Below are 18,697 nucleotides of genomic sequence, written 5' to 3' on the forward strand. Positions count from 1 at the left end.
ACACACTTTTCTCCTCTTCCGGTATGGGTCCTCTCCATAGGCTGCAGTCCTTCAAGAAAAAAATTGCCCCAGGGTGGGTTCTCCACAGCCCTCAATTCCTATCAAAAGGATCTGTTCCAGTGTGGGCTTTTCCACATGCTGGAAATATCCAGCTGCTCTGGTGTGGGACACTCCAAGTACTGCAGTGAATATCTGCTCCAGCATGGTCTCTTCTACAGCCTGTGCAGGAATATCTGTTCTAGCACCTGAAACACCTCTTCTCTGTTTTTCTTCTCTGACCTTGGTGTTTCCTCTGTTGTTTCTCAATCTTTTTTTGCTCTCCTCCTCTGCCTGTCTGGTGTTTTTGCCCTTTCACAGAAGTGCCACCAAGTTTGTTGATTGTCTCAGCTTTGGCCCACAGTGGGTCCATTGTGGAGCTGTCTGGAACTGGCTGTGTCTGGAACAGGGCATTCTTTCACACAATCAGAGAATGGTTTGGGTCGGAAGGGACCTTAAAGATCATCTAGTTCCAATCCCCTGCCATGAGCAAGGATGCAACCAACTAGATAAGATTGATCAGGGCCCCATTCAACCTGGACATGAGTATGTGTCCTGGGTTGTAGTATAGGATGTGCACAAAGTATTCTATCACCATCTTCATGAACTGTTGAATCCAGGCGGGGCAGTGTTTTCCAAGACCCCTTCCCTCTGGGCCATTATCTTCTGTTAATGGCCCATCAAATGCCTTGCCCATGACTCACAGATAACTCCCTCCAGGAGTTGTCTCTGTTTAATGGGCCATTAAGGACCCTCTGCATGATTCATCATCCCATTGTGAGATGCTCCGCCCAGAGATGAATTGTACCTTTGCTGAAAAACGCTCCAAATGTGCTAAGAGAGTTTAGTAGAGAAACAATTCCCTTGACTTTCAAGTATAGAGAACTACTTTCGAGCAGTCGGAGAGAAAAAACGGCAATTCAAACCCTTACTCTCATAGAAAAAAACCCCTAACACTCCTTTACAGCAGGGAAAGAGAACAAACCCTAAGGGCTAGACGACTGGTGAGCCAGCTACCCCTGACACATTCCTGCATTTCAACAGCTTCTGACTGCTTCTCTTAGCTTCTTAGTAGGAGCAGAGAAACCTGTAAAAATTTGTAACTAACACTAAAGTTTGAAATATCTTTTAAATACTACAGAAGCAATAAAAACTAAAAATTTAAGTTTTAGAAAAAATAAAATTAGAATTGGTTAAACTGACTAATGAAAGATGTTATCTCTTACACTACTGAAATCTGGTTAAATGTAATTAAGATTTTAAAACAAAAACATTATACTTAAAGTGCATTCTACTTACAACTCTTCTGTTTGACTAATAAAAAAAGGCAAACAGAAGCCAGTGTTTAAAAATTGATTCTCAAAACCTAATCCTAATACAGAACCTTTCCATTGAGGGTGTCCCAGGTGCATTTAGACATGGCAGTTTGCGTGTTGAATGCCTTCAGCTTGTTAAAAATGACCCTATAATTTGGCTTTCACATTTGTGTGAAGTCTTTATATGTTGTTATTGATTGTAAGTATAGCACAATTTATAACCCCTTTTAGCTGCTTGCTAATATAACCTAATTTCTCATTTTAAGTATGCACCATATAGCCCATGGAAATAGTAGTGTGATGAATATATTATGTTGTTGTATACACCTTAGAGCTTATAGAAATAATGGTGTGATGAACGTATTATACTGTAGGTGCCTGGACCCAGATGAAACTGGCCTCATTGCTTGGACTGTGGCCAAAGGGTTAGTAAGCATGCGCAAGGGAACGGGGTGAGAAGGTCAGCTCTGAGGAAGACCACTTAACTTCATCCTTTGGGACCCCTGAGACTCCCGAGACAACCACCAGAGACAACTGCGCAGGCGCAAAGGACTGATAAGATGATTAGCATACAAAGAAAGGAGGGGTGGAGCCAGGGAATGAATATGTATAGGTGTATTGCAAAACTTGATGCATATGTAACATTCTAGAGAATAAAAGAGGATGAGTGGGCAAATGGGCGTGCACACCTTTAGAGGAAATATCCCCTGCCAAATAAACTACATACCTACTTTAAAACTCACTTTGTCTTTGAGTTTTAAAGTCTTCCGCGTATCAACAGAACTAAAAATTTGAATGGTTGTTTTTACAGACTCAGTCCTGATTAATCCAAATAAGTTAAGTTAAAACTCATTCAAAGAACCCAAACATTACAAGCCTACTGCAACAACAAAGTGGATTAGATGACAGAAATCAGAAATATAAAAATTAATCTACAACACTGATATCAATTTGGAAAATAATTGCTTTTAAAATTAGGCCATGCTAAAACCACTACAGTATGTTCTTGCTCAGGACCTAAGTGTCAATGTGAAGGATATTACCAAGAGTAACCTGTCACAAGGGGACTAGCAGAAGTAAGGAATTCAGCTCTAGCTTCCCTAAACATCCATGTTTACCTTCCAGCAGAGAAAGACCGTGCCACCACCATGCTGGATCATTTTTCAGCTGTAAAGAGCCCTTTGTAAATAAACTCACAAGGATGCAAATTGTAACTAGTTTTGGAATGTCTCTTTCAGAGACTTCATCCACCTATCTATTTCCTTAGTTCCTATGCAAATAAAACCAAACTGACTACACAATAGTAATGTAAAAAATAAAGCACCATAGGAGCAGTGCTGGCACTAAGAGCTGCCAGATAAAGAACTAAATAAGTTTCCTGGTTTAAAGGCAGGTGTATGCCAAGGAAGGCAGGAACCTCCCTTGGAATGGAAAAAGTGACCCCATTCCCTCTGAATTATTATAACTTTGAAATTATGTGGCTTTTAGGCAAAGAGATGGTTAAAGGAATAACAGTTCTTTACTAGTATGTATATGGACAACAAGGCAAACAAACAACAACAATGGCAGCAACAACAAACAAAAACCCAGCAACAGCCTTCTCTTGGCTGTCAAGAACTTTTCCCTTTGGTGTAGTTATGACTACAGATGGCAGGAGTGCTGTTGGCTCCTGGCCAGGCAGGGCAGGGGCAATGTGCCATGGTGTGAGCTCAGCCATCCCTCCAAACGGTAACGGCGGGTGAGCCAGCCGGAGATATAGAAAATAGGCTTCCTTTACAAACTCACAGGGGCAACTGGTTCTGGTGCCCTTCTGGATGGCAAAATGAGCTGTAACAGGAACCTTTGAGCAGCAAGCTGGAACAGCAGAGGCAGGCACAAACAGGTTGGCACACAAAATGTAGCAGAAACTCCTCAGCCGTAGAAGAAGCCGAGGGGTTTCCTGGTGGGCATGCGGTGCTGGGTTAAAGTGTAGCGAAAAACCCAAAACAGGGGCGCTGGGCAGCAGCAGCCAGGCTCCTGCAAACTGCCAGGAGATGCTCCCTCGGAGGGAGGGGAAGGGGGGGGAGGGGTCCTGGGTTTTTCCCTCAGGCACCCAAGTAGGTGGTGAGGGTCCTTTCCAGTGAGATTGGGTGTTGATAAGGTCTCAGTTCAATGGCCGCTCTTATGAGCAAAGCCTCACTCATGGTAGGAGAAGCAGTAAAAGGCAGAACTCCGTAGTGTCAGTAAATTCTTCCCGCAGCAACTGTGGCCCGGCCGTCTCCCCGTCGATCTGAGAGCAAGACAGAGGGCAAGGAGCTGATCCCAACCCCTCACCCCCCTGTCAAAATCTCCAGGTAACTGCATTTCCCAAGAAAAAGCCGCCGAGCTAAGAGACTGCAGCCAGCAGCACCCTTCCCCCTCCTCTCAGCCATATCTTATGTCTTAAGTATCATCGTTATCATCTCTTAGGGAACAAATCAGAAAAAATTCCTTGAGAGAAAGAAAAAAAAAGGAAAAATCCTAACCTCCAAAAATAAGAGACAAATAATTCCCTTAAATTAAACATTTACATGATACAGATTAGTGAAGTAAAATACTTAGCATGAAATATACAGAATGCATAAAATGAAGGAGGGAATCCAACTTTCTCAGTATTCCTGGCTCCTGGATCCTTCTGCAACACACACTAGCTCTGGGCTCCCAAGCAGCAGAGAAGCAGAGAAGCAAGCCAGTAAGCTCCAGTCACAGTGCCGAAGGGAAAGAAAAATAAAACTGGCAAAAACCAACTGGCAACAGTATATCTCGTCAGAGAGGTATTGCGCCGCGTGGCCATGGAGATGAATCACCTGCCAGGAATGAAGTGATCCCCCCTCGCCTCCCCCCCCCCCCCCCCCCCCCCCCCCCCCCGCCTCGCCCCCCAGCTCTCACAGAAATCCCCGGCTGGCTCTCACCCATCACAATACTCTTGGAGACGGGGGGCAGGGGGGGAGGGGAAGGGGGGGAGCGGCAGTGACCATCTCGGACACAAAACAAAAACAAAACCAGAAATGGATATGGGATTTTAAAAAAAAAAATTCCCAAGACAATGCATAAGCTAAAGGAAGAAACTACTAACACAGAGAGTTCTACAAGAATGAATGTAGCTCCAGTTTCCTGTGACTGAGCTCCTAGGTATAACAGGAGGGAGAATGACATGTCTGATCCCCTTGAAGGGACCTCCAGATTGTATGCCCAGGGACAGAACAATAGCCAGAACTAGAGGGGCCCTGCCTTTAGAGACGTAACGGCCAGGGAAAATCATGTCTATTGGACTGTGTGGATCCAATGGCCTTACACAGCAGAACCAAAAAAGTACAAGGCTTTGGTTGACACTGGCTCACAATGTGCTCTAATACCATCGGGACATGTAGGGAAGAACCTGTGTCCATTACTGAGGTGACAGGGGGGTCTCAGCAGTTGACTCTGTTGGAAGCTGAGGTGAGCCTGACTGGGAAAGAGTGCAAGAAACATCCTATAGTGACTTGTATTCTTGGTATAGATTACCTCAGGAGTGGTTATTTCAAAGGCCCTAAAGGACTCAGGTGGGCTTTTAGGATAGCTGCTGTGGAAACAGAAGGCATTAGACAGTTGAGCACCTTGCCTGATCTCTCAGAGGACCCTTCTGCAGTAGGACTCCTGAGGGCTGAAGAACAGCAGGTAGCCATCGCCACTACAACAGTGCATTGTTGGCAATACCGCACGAACCGAGACTCCATGATTCCCATCCATAAGATGATCCATGAACTGGAGAGCTAGGGGGTGGTCAGCAAGACTCGCTCACCCTTCAGTAGCCCCATACGGCCTGTGCTTAAGTCTAATGGAGAATGGAGAGTGACAGTGGACTATCATGGCCTGAATTTAGTCACACCATCACTTCTGCCATGCTGGGAAGGGGGGGTCCTTTATCAATTGGTCAATTACCTCATGAAGAGAGAAACTGTCTGCGCGTGTTCTATTGATGACTTAAGTGGGCTGGGTATGTACATAGTCCCAGGCTGTATACTCAGCTGTATTAATTATAACTGTAGTGTGAGTTCAAATTCCACAGTTTTTGCCACATTGCCAATACATCTGTTGGTAGCAATATTTGTAGAAAGTAGCAAAATGAAGATTCTTTAGATCCTTTTGCACGTTGCATATTCATAAATTTCTTTTGTTCCTTGTGAGTTATATTCCAAGTGAACTCTTGGGGAATAGGAGTAAGCAGTGGTAAATTCCTTTCAGAGCCACACTAATGTGCAAAGTTCCATATTGGAACTTCCTTTCTCATTAACACGCCTCCCTTTCTGCCATTATGACGAAGATCATCTTTTTATTAGTAGTTGGGTTAAGAGAAATTTCAGGGAAGATAATAATGTATGTTCAATTTAAAAACTTTTAATTTCAGTTGAGAATTCCATTTTTGCCATATCACAAAATTTTGGGAAAAAAAATTTTTTTTGAAAACACAGCTGGTTTAAATTCCAAAAGAAACACAGCAAGTTTAAATTCCAGAAAACTACATAACTTTTGTTGAATTGCATGGAATATGATTGGTTTCCATATTCATAGAACAAAGGGACTAGAATGTTTTAGTTTTCATGTTTGTTGGAAGACAGGAGGAGGGAATCCACCTTTCTTATTGGCACTGATTCTGTATCAAATTAGAACACTAAGTTGTAAGAGCTAATTAAAGTAAAACAAGTTCAAAACACAGGAAAAATGCATTTTGGAAGCATTACAATATATGTTTTTGTCCCCAGATGTCAGTTTTTTCTTTGATTTTTCTGTGAGAAAATGTGAAACTGTCTTGCACTCTATAGGAGAATCTGGTGATTCCCCCAATAAAATTATTGTTTCTCTTCAAGAATGTTCACAATTCTTCCAAGCCTGAGCTATAATACTGCTTTTTAAAAGCAGTAAGTCACAGTGGTAGGATATAATACAAATCTCAGAATCACAAAATCATTTAGATTGAAAAAGACCTCTGAAATCATTATGTCCAACCTTTGACTGATCACCACCTTGTCAAATAGACTGTGGCACTAAGTGCCATGTCCAGTTGTTTCTTGAACACCTCCAGGGATGGTGACTCCACCACCTCTCTGCACAGCCCATTCCAATGTTTAAAGACCCTTTCTGTGAAGGAATTCCTCCTGATGTCCAACCTGAACCTCCCCTGAAGCAGCTTGGGGCTATGTCCTCTTGTCCCATCACTGGTTGCCTGGGATGAGAGGCAGACTCCCTCACCTTGCTACAACATCCCCTCAGCCTCCTTTTCTCCAGACTAAACAACCCCAGCTCCCTCAGCCACTCCTCATAGGACTTACCCTCTAGACCCTTCACCAGATTTGTTGCCCTTCTCTGGACTTGCTCCAGCACCTCAATGTCTTTCTTGCAGTGAGGGGCCCAGAACTGGACACAGTACTTGAGGTGTGGCCTCACCAGTGCTGAGTACAGAGAGACAATCACTTCCCTTGCCCTGCTGGCCATGCTGTTCTTGATACAAGCCCGGATGCCATTGGCCTTCTTGGCCACTTGGGCACACTGCTGGCTCATGTTCAGCTGGCTGTCAACCAGTACCCCCAGGTCCTTTTCCACTGGGCAGTTTTCCAGCCACTCTTCCCCAAGCCCATAGCACTGCAGGGAGTTGTTGTGACCCAAGTGCAGGACCTGGCACTTTGCCTTGTTGAACCTCTTACTGTTGGCCTTGGCCCATCAATCCAGCCTGTCCAGATCCCTCTGCAGAACCTTCCTACTGTCAAGCAGATGTAATGTGTCATGTCATTGGTGAACTCTTAATGGTCCATTAGCAGAAGATATCCCCATGGGAGTAGTGAAACAATGAAGAGAGATAAGTAACACTCCACCATCTGATAAGCGACACTGACCCATTTGGGCAAAGATAAGCAATTCTGCTCCACCCAGATGGAATAGAATAACATGTTCTTTACAAAACCCATGACACGCAGCAAACAGTATACCTATTTACACCATGGGAAGCAAATTTCTCCAGGAAAATGCTGTGGGAAATGGGGTCAAAGGCTTTACTAAAGTCCAGGTAGAAAACATCCACAGCCTTTCCTTCATCCCCTAAGTGGGTCGCTTTGTCATAGGAGATCAGGTTGGTCAGGCAGGACCTGCCTTTCCTAAACTCATGCTGCTTGAACCTGATTCCCTGGTTGTCCTGTATGTGCCATATGATTGGACTCACGATGATCTCTTCCATAACCTTCCCAGGCACCGAGGTCAGGCTGACCGGCCTGTAGTTCCCTGGATTCTCCTTCTAAACCTTCTTGTGGATGAGCATCACATTGTCCAACCTCCAGACTGGGACATTCACGGTTAGCCAGGACTGATGGTAAATGATGGAGAGCGGTTTGGCGAGCTCTTCTGCCAGCTCCCTTAGTACCCTGAGGTAATCCTATCCCTTTCTCTCAATACTCCATGTGTCTATATGAATAAGAATTTCCACACCAATTGCTGCATTTTTTTGACTCGGCACACAAGAATCTTGAATTCATGTTCAGTGAGATCCGCAGGAAACCAAAGACTAGGATTTCTTTGTGTGTGGCCTCATGGCATTACAAAAAGAGCCATTGTTTGGTAATACAATGAACCTGCTTAACTTCACAGCATCAAAATGAATAATTTTGCCACTTATCCCTTAAAATATGTAGTATTTAATATATGTGCAATACAGTATTTCATTGTATGTTGTGGTATTGTCTTGGGTTATGTAACCAAAAATGTTTATTCTATTCCATCTGTTGAAACCCGGTTGGGGAGGCATTTTTTTCTTTATCTGTTGTAACTCCAGGAGGGGGGGAGGGGGCTGCCTTCCTGATAACAAGCCAGCTGTTAAAACCAGGTGGGGCATTGTTTTTTATCTCTTTCCACCCTGCCGGGGGATCCCCAAGGAAGACCGAACCCATCTCTGGACCCTTTCTCTTCAGGACCATCTCTACTTCTAACAGGACCACATCTGCCACTCCAGGAGGGCTTACTTTTGGACTGTTTCCAACACCCTGACCAACAGGATGTCAGGTTGCATTTCTGACTCTGTCAGGGTTTTCTAGGATTTCTTGTTTGTTTGCTTATTCTTTTGTACTACAACAATATTTGTGTTTTTAATACCCCTAGTAAAGAACTGCTATACCTATTCCCAAATTTTTTGCCTGACAGCCTTTTAATTGCAAATTTATAATAATTTGGAAAGGGGGGAGGGGGGGCTTACATCCTCCATTCCAAGGGAGATTCCAATCTTCCCTGGCAGATAGCTGTCTCTCTAAACCAAGACACATATAAAATGGTTATAAACAAGTCTTAAATTGCTGGTTTCAAGGTGGAAACTTTCAGGTATCAATGCATGAATCAGATGGACCCTTTTATATACTTTTACTTTCTTTAATTTTGTTTTTGAAGTGCAACACGCCATCTATATTTAATACCAGTGTTTTTTAAATTAATAGACTAATAATATAAGGTGTGGTTGGAATTCTTATTCTTAAAGAAATCACAAAAATTGAGAAAATTCTTCCTGAAGTACTGCATTTAGGGAAAAGTATTTTATTAAAAGGAAATGCTAATGCTTAAAATATTCCTTTGATTTAAAATTCAAGAGTAGGTCCCTGTTAAAGGTAAATAGAGAGACTGATTATTTTTCAATGCCTTTAAACAATATTCAGTTTATTTTCTTTAGGCATTTTTACTTGTACTAATTTGAAAGCAAACCAGTGAGAGGTTCCAAGACAGAACTACAATTTAATAGGAAAATTAAAATAAAGGCAGAAAACACTGGCTTAAACTGACAGAGTCAGGATACAACCTGACACGCTGTTGGTAAGGGTGGTGGTAGCAGTCCAATTAAATGGTGGCTGCAGTCCTGTTGAAGTGATAGATGTGGTTCTGTTGAAGCGGTGATCCTGTAGAAGGGTCTGGTCTTTCTCTGAAGGTCCAGTGGTGGTTATGTAGCTCTTGTCCCATGGGAATCCAGTAGGTAAAGCTGCTGTGGTGATCCAAACCTCAGATTATATCCAGGTAGAAATGCTTGGTTCTTCCCCCCTGGGCAGAGCATCTCACAATGGGATGATGTAATTTTATGAGTCATGCAGTAAGGCCTTGGTGGTCCATTAGCAGAAGGTAGACCCCAGAGGGAGTTATCAGGGATGAGTCATGGAGGAGATAAAGAACACTGCCTCACCTATTTTTAACAGTTTATGAAGATAGTGATAGAATACATACTTTTGGTTACATCTTACATTGTAACCTAAGACACTACTACATTTGCTTTTTATTTCAACACTAGTATAATTCCACAAAAAAGATGCTTCCACTAGTTAAAAAGAAACATGTAGTCTACCTTCCTCTCTGACTGCCATCTGTCGTTAGATTAGCACAAGAACGATCTGATTTGGGGTTACTTTTTCTTTGTAAGACTTTGTGTTTCACTGTGAAAAGTACTACATGATGCATCTTGTCGTGATATGTTTACTTACAGGAAATGCAATTTTGAAGCTTCTGAAATCACTGTGTCTTTATGGTCTAAAGTACTTCTACATCATGCATGGCTAGACCTTCTCCCAGTCTTAGGCAAGACTGGGCAATCAGTTAAGTGACTGCCTGGTCATTTAACTTCTCATTATTCTTTTTTGTAAGTAAACCCACAAAGATGCAAATTGTAGCTAGTTTTGGAATGCCTCTTTCAGAGACCTCATCCACCTATCTGTTTTCTTAGTTCCTACGCAAATAAAACCAAACTGACTACACAATGGTAATGTAAAAAATAAAGCACCATAGGAGCAGTGCTGGCACTAAGAGCTGCCAGACAAGGAACTAAATAAGGGACAAATTATTCCCTTAAATTAAACATGTATATGATACAGATTAGTGAAATAAAATACTTAGCATGAAATATGCAGAATGCATAAAATGCCCAGTTTTGCCTCTTCCTCACATTAAGGTTCTAGATTCAAAGTTATCTTGTTTTAGATGCAGTGGTTCAACATTGGATATGCATTCACTAACACATCTTAATATTTTCTGGTGGTTTATTTGATGATGATAAGTCCTTCATGCTTCATCATTTTCCTTGGAAATTTTCCCTGTAACTTTGTACATCTTACTGTTTGAAAGGATTATCTCTTAGAGACCACTGCTACTGCAGAAGGAGCAAGGCGAACAATGAGAGCCAATGAGGTGTTGCAGAGATAAAAGACCATGATTATTATCCTGTACAAGGAGTGGTAGGCAAGAAGGAGGGCATAAAAGGGCTGCTGGTGCTGATAAGTCTAGGGCCTTGGTTCACAGGTAAGTAAAACTGAAAACACTGTTACAAAGAAGACTACTAATTAGGAAAACGAAATGATTTTTGCACCACTTCAAGCATCTTGTTGGCAAGGGTTTTACAACGACCTCAAGGGTCATAAAATGTTAACTGCTTTCCTGAACCTGATGGACCACTGATGCATCTTACTAGGGCAGAAGATGACCCTCTAGAAGTGACTTCCTGGTTACCACAGCTCCCTGCAAATCAAGAGGCTATGCTCCCAAAAGTTCACAATGAGGATGACTCCCTGGAGAGACCACCAGCAACACTCCCAAGCCCCTCAGGGGGCATTTGAAAGCCCAGCCCTCACATGTAGTAGGGGAGGTAAAGGCAGTCCAGCTTGTGGCTTCCATAGAGCATGTGCAGCAGTGGAAATGGTTGATTTCCAGGTTTGGGGCTAGGTGAAGTGTAGAAGAGTACAGCATCGTAAATTTATATCAGGTATCACTTACATCAAACTTATGAAACATTTGTTCAGGGTGTAGAGCAAATTTTTGTTCATCTACTCCAGCTGTTTAAAAGTGGCAATTATGCCAGTTTGTTGAAGCTATCAGCATGAACAAATTTATATTCTCCCACTATTAATGTAAACAATATGAATGCAATTTTTTTTTTTTTTTTTTTTTTTAAGATTGGCTCAGCACTTTCTTACAAAGTCAGAGCTGTGTTTTGATCAGACTGTCTGCCTGGCTATCTTTATTGTAAAAGGCATTGGGGATGGGATGCACAGAACCCTACAGTCTATCCCTCATTCTAAAATAGATAAAAAGTGCTTCTATTTAATTGGTCTAAATAACAACGAAAATAATATCTGTTTTGCTGGGAGTCTTGCAGTGCTTACAGCACAGAGGGAGCTAACAGATGCAGAACTGTTAATAGGTGCAAAAGAGCTTCAAAACTAACTGAGTGTAAAGATATGTGGAAAGAGTTCATCTGCTTCATTAAGGTTATCTGATCAAGGATCTTTTCAATGCAAAATAAGATAATAAGTAAAGGGGGAAGCGACTAAGGAGAACACACAAACCTGGTAGACAAAGGATAACAAAGACAATGCCAAGGAACAAAAGTCTCTAGTCACTAGTTGATGGGCCATCAAGAAACTAGAGGCACAGCTTTTGGAGAGGACCATCTGAACTTTGTAACTGATAAGAAGAGAGAAACAAGAGACACATGAGGATTTGGGCTATTCAAGGAGGGACCTGTTCCAAAATCTATTAGGGATTATTTAGGAGAAGGGAATTAGGGAGGATCTAAGCAGAGAATAGAAATGGGTATAAAACAGGTATAAAAAGAGGCCAGTCATATAAAATGGAGCCGTTTAATATGTTTGTTTGACCAAGCCCTGTGCTTGATCACTGCAGTCTTTTCTATTTTAGTAAATCCTTTATTAACTATTCCTCTGTGTAATCTGACTCTCTACCCTGTGTGTGTGAGTGCTGTAAGGACTAGATACCAGCTACTGGCTAGCCCAAGCCGAGCATGAGTGGATTTGGTGCCAGCAAGTGGAGTCAGACTGGGAGTGTGAGTGCCCCCTCGCTTGTGGTGTCAGCAACTGAAGTGAATAGGGTTGTGTCACTGACAATCACTGGAGCAGGGGTCTCGGCTCCACTTAGATGGGACTGGGATGTGTCCTGGACATAGCTCCTTGGCAGGCCAGGGTGAGTGAGGGTCGCAGCACCAGTGACTGGAGTAAGACCATGGGTCACAAGCCAATGTGTTTGGGTGTCAGCTGCTGGGGCAGTGCTCACAGTGTATATGTATCTTTCCCAAACCTGGTGTGCATGGAGGACTGTGTGCATAATTTGCTACCAAACTTCAAGCTGGACCAGACAGCAAGTAGGAGGTTCAGGGTCTATGCAGGGATATCAGACGGGCAGAGTGCTGGTATTCAGGATGACCTGTAAGTGTGGACTCCCTGTGAGATGACTGTGCAAGTCTGTAAACACGTGCATCTGCCAGCAAGCATCAAGATGGACTAGGCGGCAAGTAGGAGACCTGTGGAGGGGGTAAGAGGGCTCAGGATCCAATTAAGGGTTTCAAACAAACAGAAGGTCGGTGCCACCCGTGTGAAGGATCTGCAAAAGTGCATGTGCCTGTGAATTTAGAATGAGGGAGTATGTGCTCTCACTTGTGAACTTCTGTCTTTACCAGTCAGCGAGGAGGAAGGGAACTTGGCTGTCTATACGTATGTTTTATGTGAGTCCTGGTAGTCTTATATGTAGGTGCTGTTAAAGGCAGATTCTTGTCTGTAGCAGTAGTGTGCAGTCAGCTGTGTCAGTGTCCTCTGTGTGTGTCTACAGGACTGTGGTGGGTTGACCCTGGCTAGATGCCAGGTGTCCCCCAAAGCCACTCTGTCACTCCACTCCCCTCCACAACTGGACAGGGGAGAGAAAAAAATAACGAGAGGCTTGTGGATTGAGATAAGGTCAGGGAGAGATCACTCACCAAATACCGTCATGAGCAAAACAGATTTCACTTGGGGAAAATTAATTTAATTTACTACCAATCAAATCAGAGTAGGATGAGAAATCAAACCTGTGATAAATACATATTATAAAGTTGGCTTTTCGCAAATATTAAAATGAATGCTATATGTATAATATTAGAATAACTTTGCTGTATGAATATAGTTTTTATTTTTGCTGTTAACAAAACTTAGAAATAGTAGTGCGATAAATATATATATTTTAGGCCATAGCATAATATTAAAATGGAGACTATGTAATGTTAAAATGCTTTTATTCATGTAACTAACTCAGAGAATGGTGAAGGCAATTTGTGGATTACCCTATCTGGATGAAGATAACAGTGACAGAAACCAGAACCCCGAAGGAAGAATTTATTGACTCTCCATTATCGGGGAGGGTAAGAACAACAGGATGAAACCACGAGGAGAAATAAAATATATTGATTTAACCTACAGGATGGCATGGAGACAAGTCAAAGGTTAAAACCAAGCAAAAGAATTCCTGAACATCTAAACTAAAAGGAATGTTTGAATAATGTGTAATGGTCTATGAATATGCAACAGGATGATGCAATAGAAAAAATATTTAAAGGGTGTTCCAAGGTAGTAAAATGTGCTTTTGGCTGAATGCCAAGCACCCAGCCGTAACCCTTTGTTTTATTTCTGTCTCCTAATTGTCATTTTATTAAACTTTTAAAAATTTTACCAAGAAGGTGAACCTCGTTTTTCACAAACCTAAATCTTAAAACAGTTTCTTCCCAACCCTTCCTTCTTCCTGGGCTTAACTTTATTCCCAAATTCTCTAACTCCTCCCCCCAAGCGGCCCAGGGGGACAGGGAATGGGGATTGCAGTTGGTTCATCACACTTTGTCTCTGCAGCTCCTTCTTCCTCACACTCTTCCCTTGCTTCCCTTCCATGGGCTGCGGTTCTTCATGAATTGTTCCCACTTGGGTCCCTTCCACAGGGTGCAGCCCTTCAGGAACAGACTGCTCCAGCGTGGGTCACTCACAGGGTCACAAGCCCTACCAGCAAACCTGCTCCAGCATGAGGTCCTCTCTCCATGGGTCCACAGGTCCTGCCAGAAGGCCTGCTTCAGTGCAGGCTTCTCACGGGGTCACAGACTCCTTTGGGCACATCCACCTGCTCTGACATGGGGTCCTCAATGGACTGCAGGTGTGTTGCATTAATAAGCAGACAGGACTCAGTTTCTTCATGCAGAAAAGCCCATTCTTTATTCACAAAGCTCATATTTATAGGAAATATCAGAAGGCACTGTGTTAGACCTAACTGGCTAACAATACACTGACACTCAGTTTCTTGGTCGGTAAATGGCTAGGGTGTACGTCTGTCAAGTCTTTCTATAGTTGGTTAGTTTACATATTTTGTTCACTGATTCCCATGGGACAGATTTCTTGTTTATTACAGGTGCAAACGGCTTTCTTACCAGAATAGCTTGTTGTGCTAACTGCTTTCATTCTTATGACTTTTCACATGGGAGGTTAGCTAGCTGCACTTAGAAGTAGTAACAGGCCAGCTGGTAATTTAGCAGAGCAAGGCCTGATTTTATAAGGCCTTTCTTTTATAATATCTCTACTTGTATGCAACACAGGTGGATGCCCACTCTGCCGTTAACCTCCATGGCCTGCAGGGGTACAGCTGCCTCACCATGGTCTTCACCATGGGCTGCAGGGGAATCTCTGCTCTGGTGCCTGGAGAACCTCCTCCCCCTCCTTCTCCACTGACCTTGGTGTCTGCAGTTGTTTGTCTCACATATTCTCACTTGTCTATCCGGCTGCTGGTGCACAGTGGTTTCCCCCCCCCCTTCTTAAATATGCTATAGCACCATCACTGCCATTGGCTTGGCCTTGGCCAGCGGCGGGTCCATCTTGGAGCCAGCCGGCACTGGCTGTATTGGACATAGCTTCTAGCAGCTTCTTACGGAGTCCACCCCTGTAGCCTCCCCACTATCAAAACCTTGTCATGAAAATCCAATACAGGGATACGCTCTCAGCCTCACTGCTTGAACCTGCAAATATGAAAGCAGCAGCTGCATCCATCAGCCTGGGACAGAGACCCTCAAGTCTCCTGGCTGGGCTCCAGCAGTCAGTCAGGAGGAATCACCAGGCCCTGTAGCTGCTGGATGCAGTGGCTACTTATAATACCTCTTAATACTGGGGCGATCTGTGTACAGGAAGGTCACGCTGAGTGACATCCTCTTGTTTGAGACTCTGCTACACGTTAATGTACATGTCAGCCTCTTATTTCAGGGGAAAAAAGTTGGGGGATTTTTAAGCCAAACAATAGTCTTATGTATCCCAAGATCTGTTTCCCGCTTTTGCACAATGAACTTTTTCATGGTCTTAAGGATGTCAGGAAGTTATTTGGGGCAAGAAACTTATTTAAGCTTTGTCATACATTATATGATCATGGCCATAGCTGTAAATATTATTGTCAACTCTGCCTGTTGTGTGACTGCGCACTTAACACAGGCATGAGAATACAAACGCCTGTGCAGGTCTGGGGAATGTTTGCAGAGGCACAAGACTTAAAAACACAAATTGATTGATTGGCTATGATTTTCTGTCAGAAGTAGAAGGCCCATGTGGAAAAGATCTCACAAATGTAAAGGCTGGAAGTGGAGAATGTGCTATGAAAATATCTATCATGTAAACCAGAACTGATACTTCATGCCCATGATCAAAAACCCAGAAGCAGGGCAGGGCTATATTTTCTAGGTAATCAAATATATGCAGGTAACAAGGGTGTCTCAAACTACATTTTTGCCATGAAGTCAGTACTGGAAGCCCCTTGGGATGAAGGACAAGGTGTATGTATTGGGTTTATGTGGCAAGGTTTTGGCAGCAGGAGGGCTGCAAAGGTAGCTTTGTGAGAAGAGATCAGGCGTTGCCATGCTGGACAGAGCCAGTTCCGGCCAGCTCCATGTTGGACCAAAGCTGAGCCAATGAGTGATGCTGGTGACACCTCTGTGATAACATTTCAGAAAGGGTAAAAAATGCTGTGCAACAGCTGTGATAGAGAGGAGTGAGAAAAATATGAGAGAAACAACCCTGCAGACACCAAGGTCAGTGAGGACTTACCTTTCTCAGAGAGGGAGGGGAGTCTTTTCTTGGGAACTAGCGGGGCTCATTGGCAGAGCTTTAAACTAGATGTGATGGAGGAGGGGGACAATATCAGGCTTGTCCCTGGCAAGCTGTGGGATGAGATGCAAAGGTTAGAAGGACAGGGTGCTAGTGAGGGCCCTCTGCCTGTGACTCTGAAATGTGCTGGCCACGCTGGAACACACTTGTAGTTTTACAGAGATGAGACAGGGACTCGTCAGGTAATGGAGGCCAACAGGGAAACACCAGGGAAATATCTGAAAGGAATTAAAGGGTTGTCTTGGTTTGGGAAGACAGGTATCTGCTAGGTAATAAAAAAAAAACAACTGGAGTTTCTTTTGGAATGGAGAGTGTAAACTTCCCCCCTCCACCCTTTTTTTTTCTTTTTCAATTATAAATTTACAATCAGAGGCTCTTAGGCAAAGATTTGGGAAATAGGAATAGCAGTTCTTTACTAGTATGTATTACAAAGCAAACAAACACAAAAAAAACTCCACCAAACAACTACAGCATTAATAACAAACGAAAACAGTACCAAGAACCTTGAGGGTTTTGTTTCACAAAACCCAGGGCAGTTTGGTTTCAGTGTCTCTGCAGGATCCTTAGAGCGCTAGGCTGAAACGGTGGAAAAGTTTTGGGCTGGTAGCTGGGATGGCAGGGTGTCCCAGCAGGCAGGGGCAGGATGTCACGGCAGTGCAGGGGGTGCAGGGTCACGCTGTAGCAAGAGGAGCAGCGCCGAAGAAGCCGAAGGCGAGGCAGGGCCGGCCCAGCTCCTGCGGGTGGCAGAGAAAACTCAGGATTCAGGCCGAACCGGTGATAGTAGATTTCTTAGGACTGGATCCCTTTGGCCACAGTGAAACTCTTCCAGCTAGCAACAGCCGTTCTCTCTCTCCCCGAACGCCGAACGCCAGAAAAAAAAGAGCCCACAGCTGCCTCAAGCTCTGTCTTTTACCTGCATTATCTTCCTCTTCCAACTTTGTCTACCTCTTTGTTTCGGTTAAGTACTCTCAAGTATCTAACACTTGGTCTCTTTGGTAACTTATAGAGAAAAAATTCTTTAGAGAAAGAAGGAAAAATCCTAACCCCTAACAAGGGTGTTCCTCTAGGAAGGCGACACAGCCAACAGCCCAGCTGAGGTGCCTTTACACCAACGCACGCGGCATGGACAACAAACAGGAGGAGTTGGAAGCCACCATGCTGTTAGAAAGCTATGTCCATGAGCAGGTCAAAAGCCTGTGGGTAAGAATCAGAGCCTGAGGCAACAAAGGGAGCCTTGTGGTTGGTGTCTACTACAGGCTGCCTGACCAAGAGGAACTTATTGATGAAGCCATCTTCCTCCAGCTGCAGGAGACATCACAGTCACAGGCTCTTGTCCTGCCAGGGGACTTCAACCACCCTGACGTCTGCTGGGGAAGTAGCTCAGTGAGCTGTAGGCGATCCAGGAGACTCCTGGAATGCATGCAGGATAACTTCTTGAGCCAGATAATAGACAGCCCTACCAGAGGGGATGTGTTACTGGATCTGATGGTCACCAACATAAGTAAACTACTTGGGGACGTGAAGACTGGAGGCAGCCCGGGCTGCAGTGATCATGCACCGGTGGAGTTCGCAGTCCTGAGGGACAAGGGTCAGATAAGGAAAGGTGGGCCCCTGAACTTTAGGAAAGCAAACCTTCAGCTCTTCAAGGAGATAGTCAATAAGATGGCTGGGACACTGCCCTCCAGGATAAGGGAATGGAACTGAGATGGCAGATCTTTCACAAAGACTTCCATAGAGCGCAAGAGCTTGCGATCCCCAGGAGCAATCCCATCCAAACCCTGGATGCAGACACATCACTGGCCAGAGATCTGGGTGGTGCAGAGGTTCCCAACCAATCGGCTTTCCAAGCCTGGGAAATTCAAAGTCGCTATAAAAGAAAGCTTGGGACAATAAATCATGATGTTTGTCTCATGATCAAGAGGATTTGAGTCATGATTTCTCTCTCCCTACCTACAACCATGGCGTAACAATCATTAATGGCATAGACAAAGGGATCAAGTGCACCCTCAGCAAGTTTGCAGATGACACCAAGCTGAGTCGTGCGGTCGACACACCTGAAGGACAGAATGCCATCCAGAGGGACCTGGACAAGCTCAGGAGGTTGGCCCATGGGATTCTCATGCGGTTTAACAAGACCACGTGCAAGGTGCTGGACCTGGGTTGGGGCAACGCCTGGTATCAATACAGGCTGGGGGATAAATGGATTGAGAGCAGCCCTGCTGAGAAGGACTTGGGGGTGCTGGTGGATGAGAGGCTGGATATGAGTTGGCAGTGTGCACTGACGGCCCAGAAAGCCAATCGTATCCTGAGCTGCATCAAAAGAAGCGTGGCCATCAGGTCGAGGGAGGGGATTCTCCCTCTTTACTATTGTGAAACCCCACCTGGAGTACTGCA

The sequence above is a fragment of the Chamaea fasciata genome, unplaced genomic scaffold (genome assembly GCF_029207755.1).
Source record: "Chamaea fasciata isolate MVZ Bird 193981 ecotype frontalis unplaced genomic scaffold, bChaFas1.0.hap1 SCAF_29, whole genome shotgun sequence".
In the NCBI taxonomy this organism is placed as follows: Eukaryota; Metazoa; Chordata; class Aves; order Passeriformes; family Sylviidae; genus Chamaea; species Chamaea fasciata.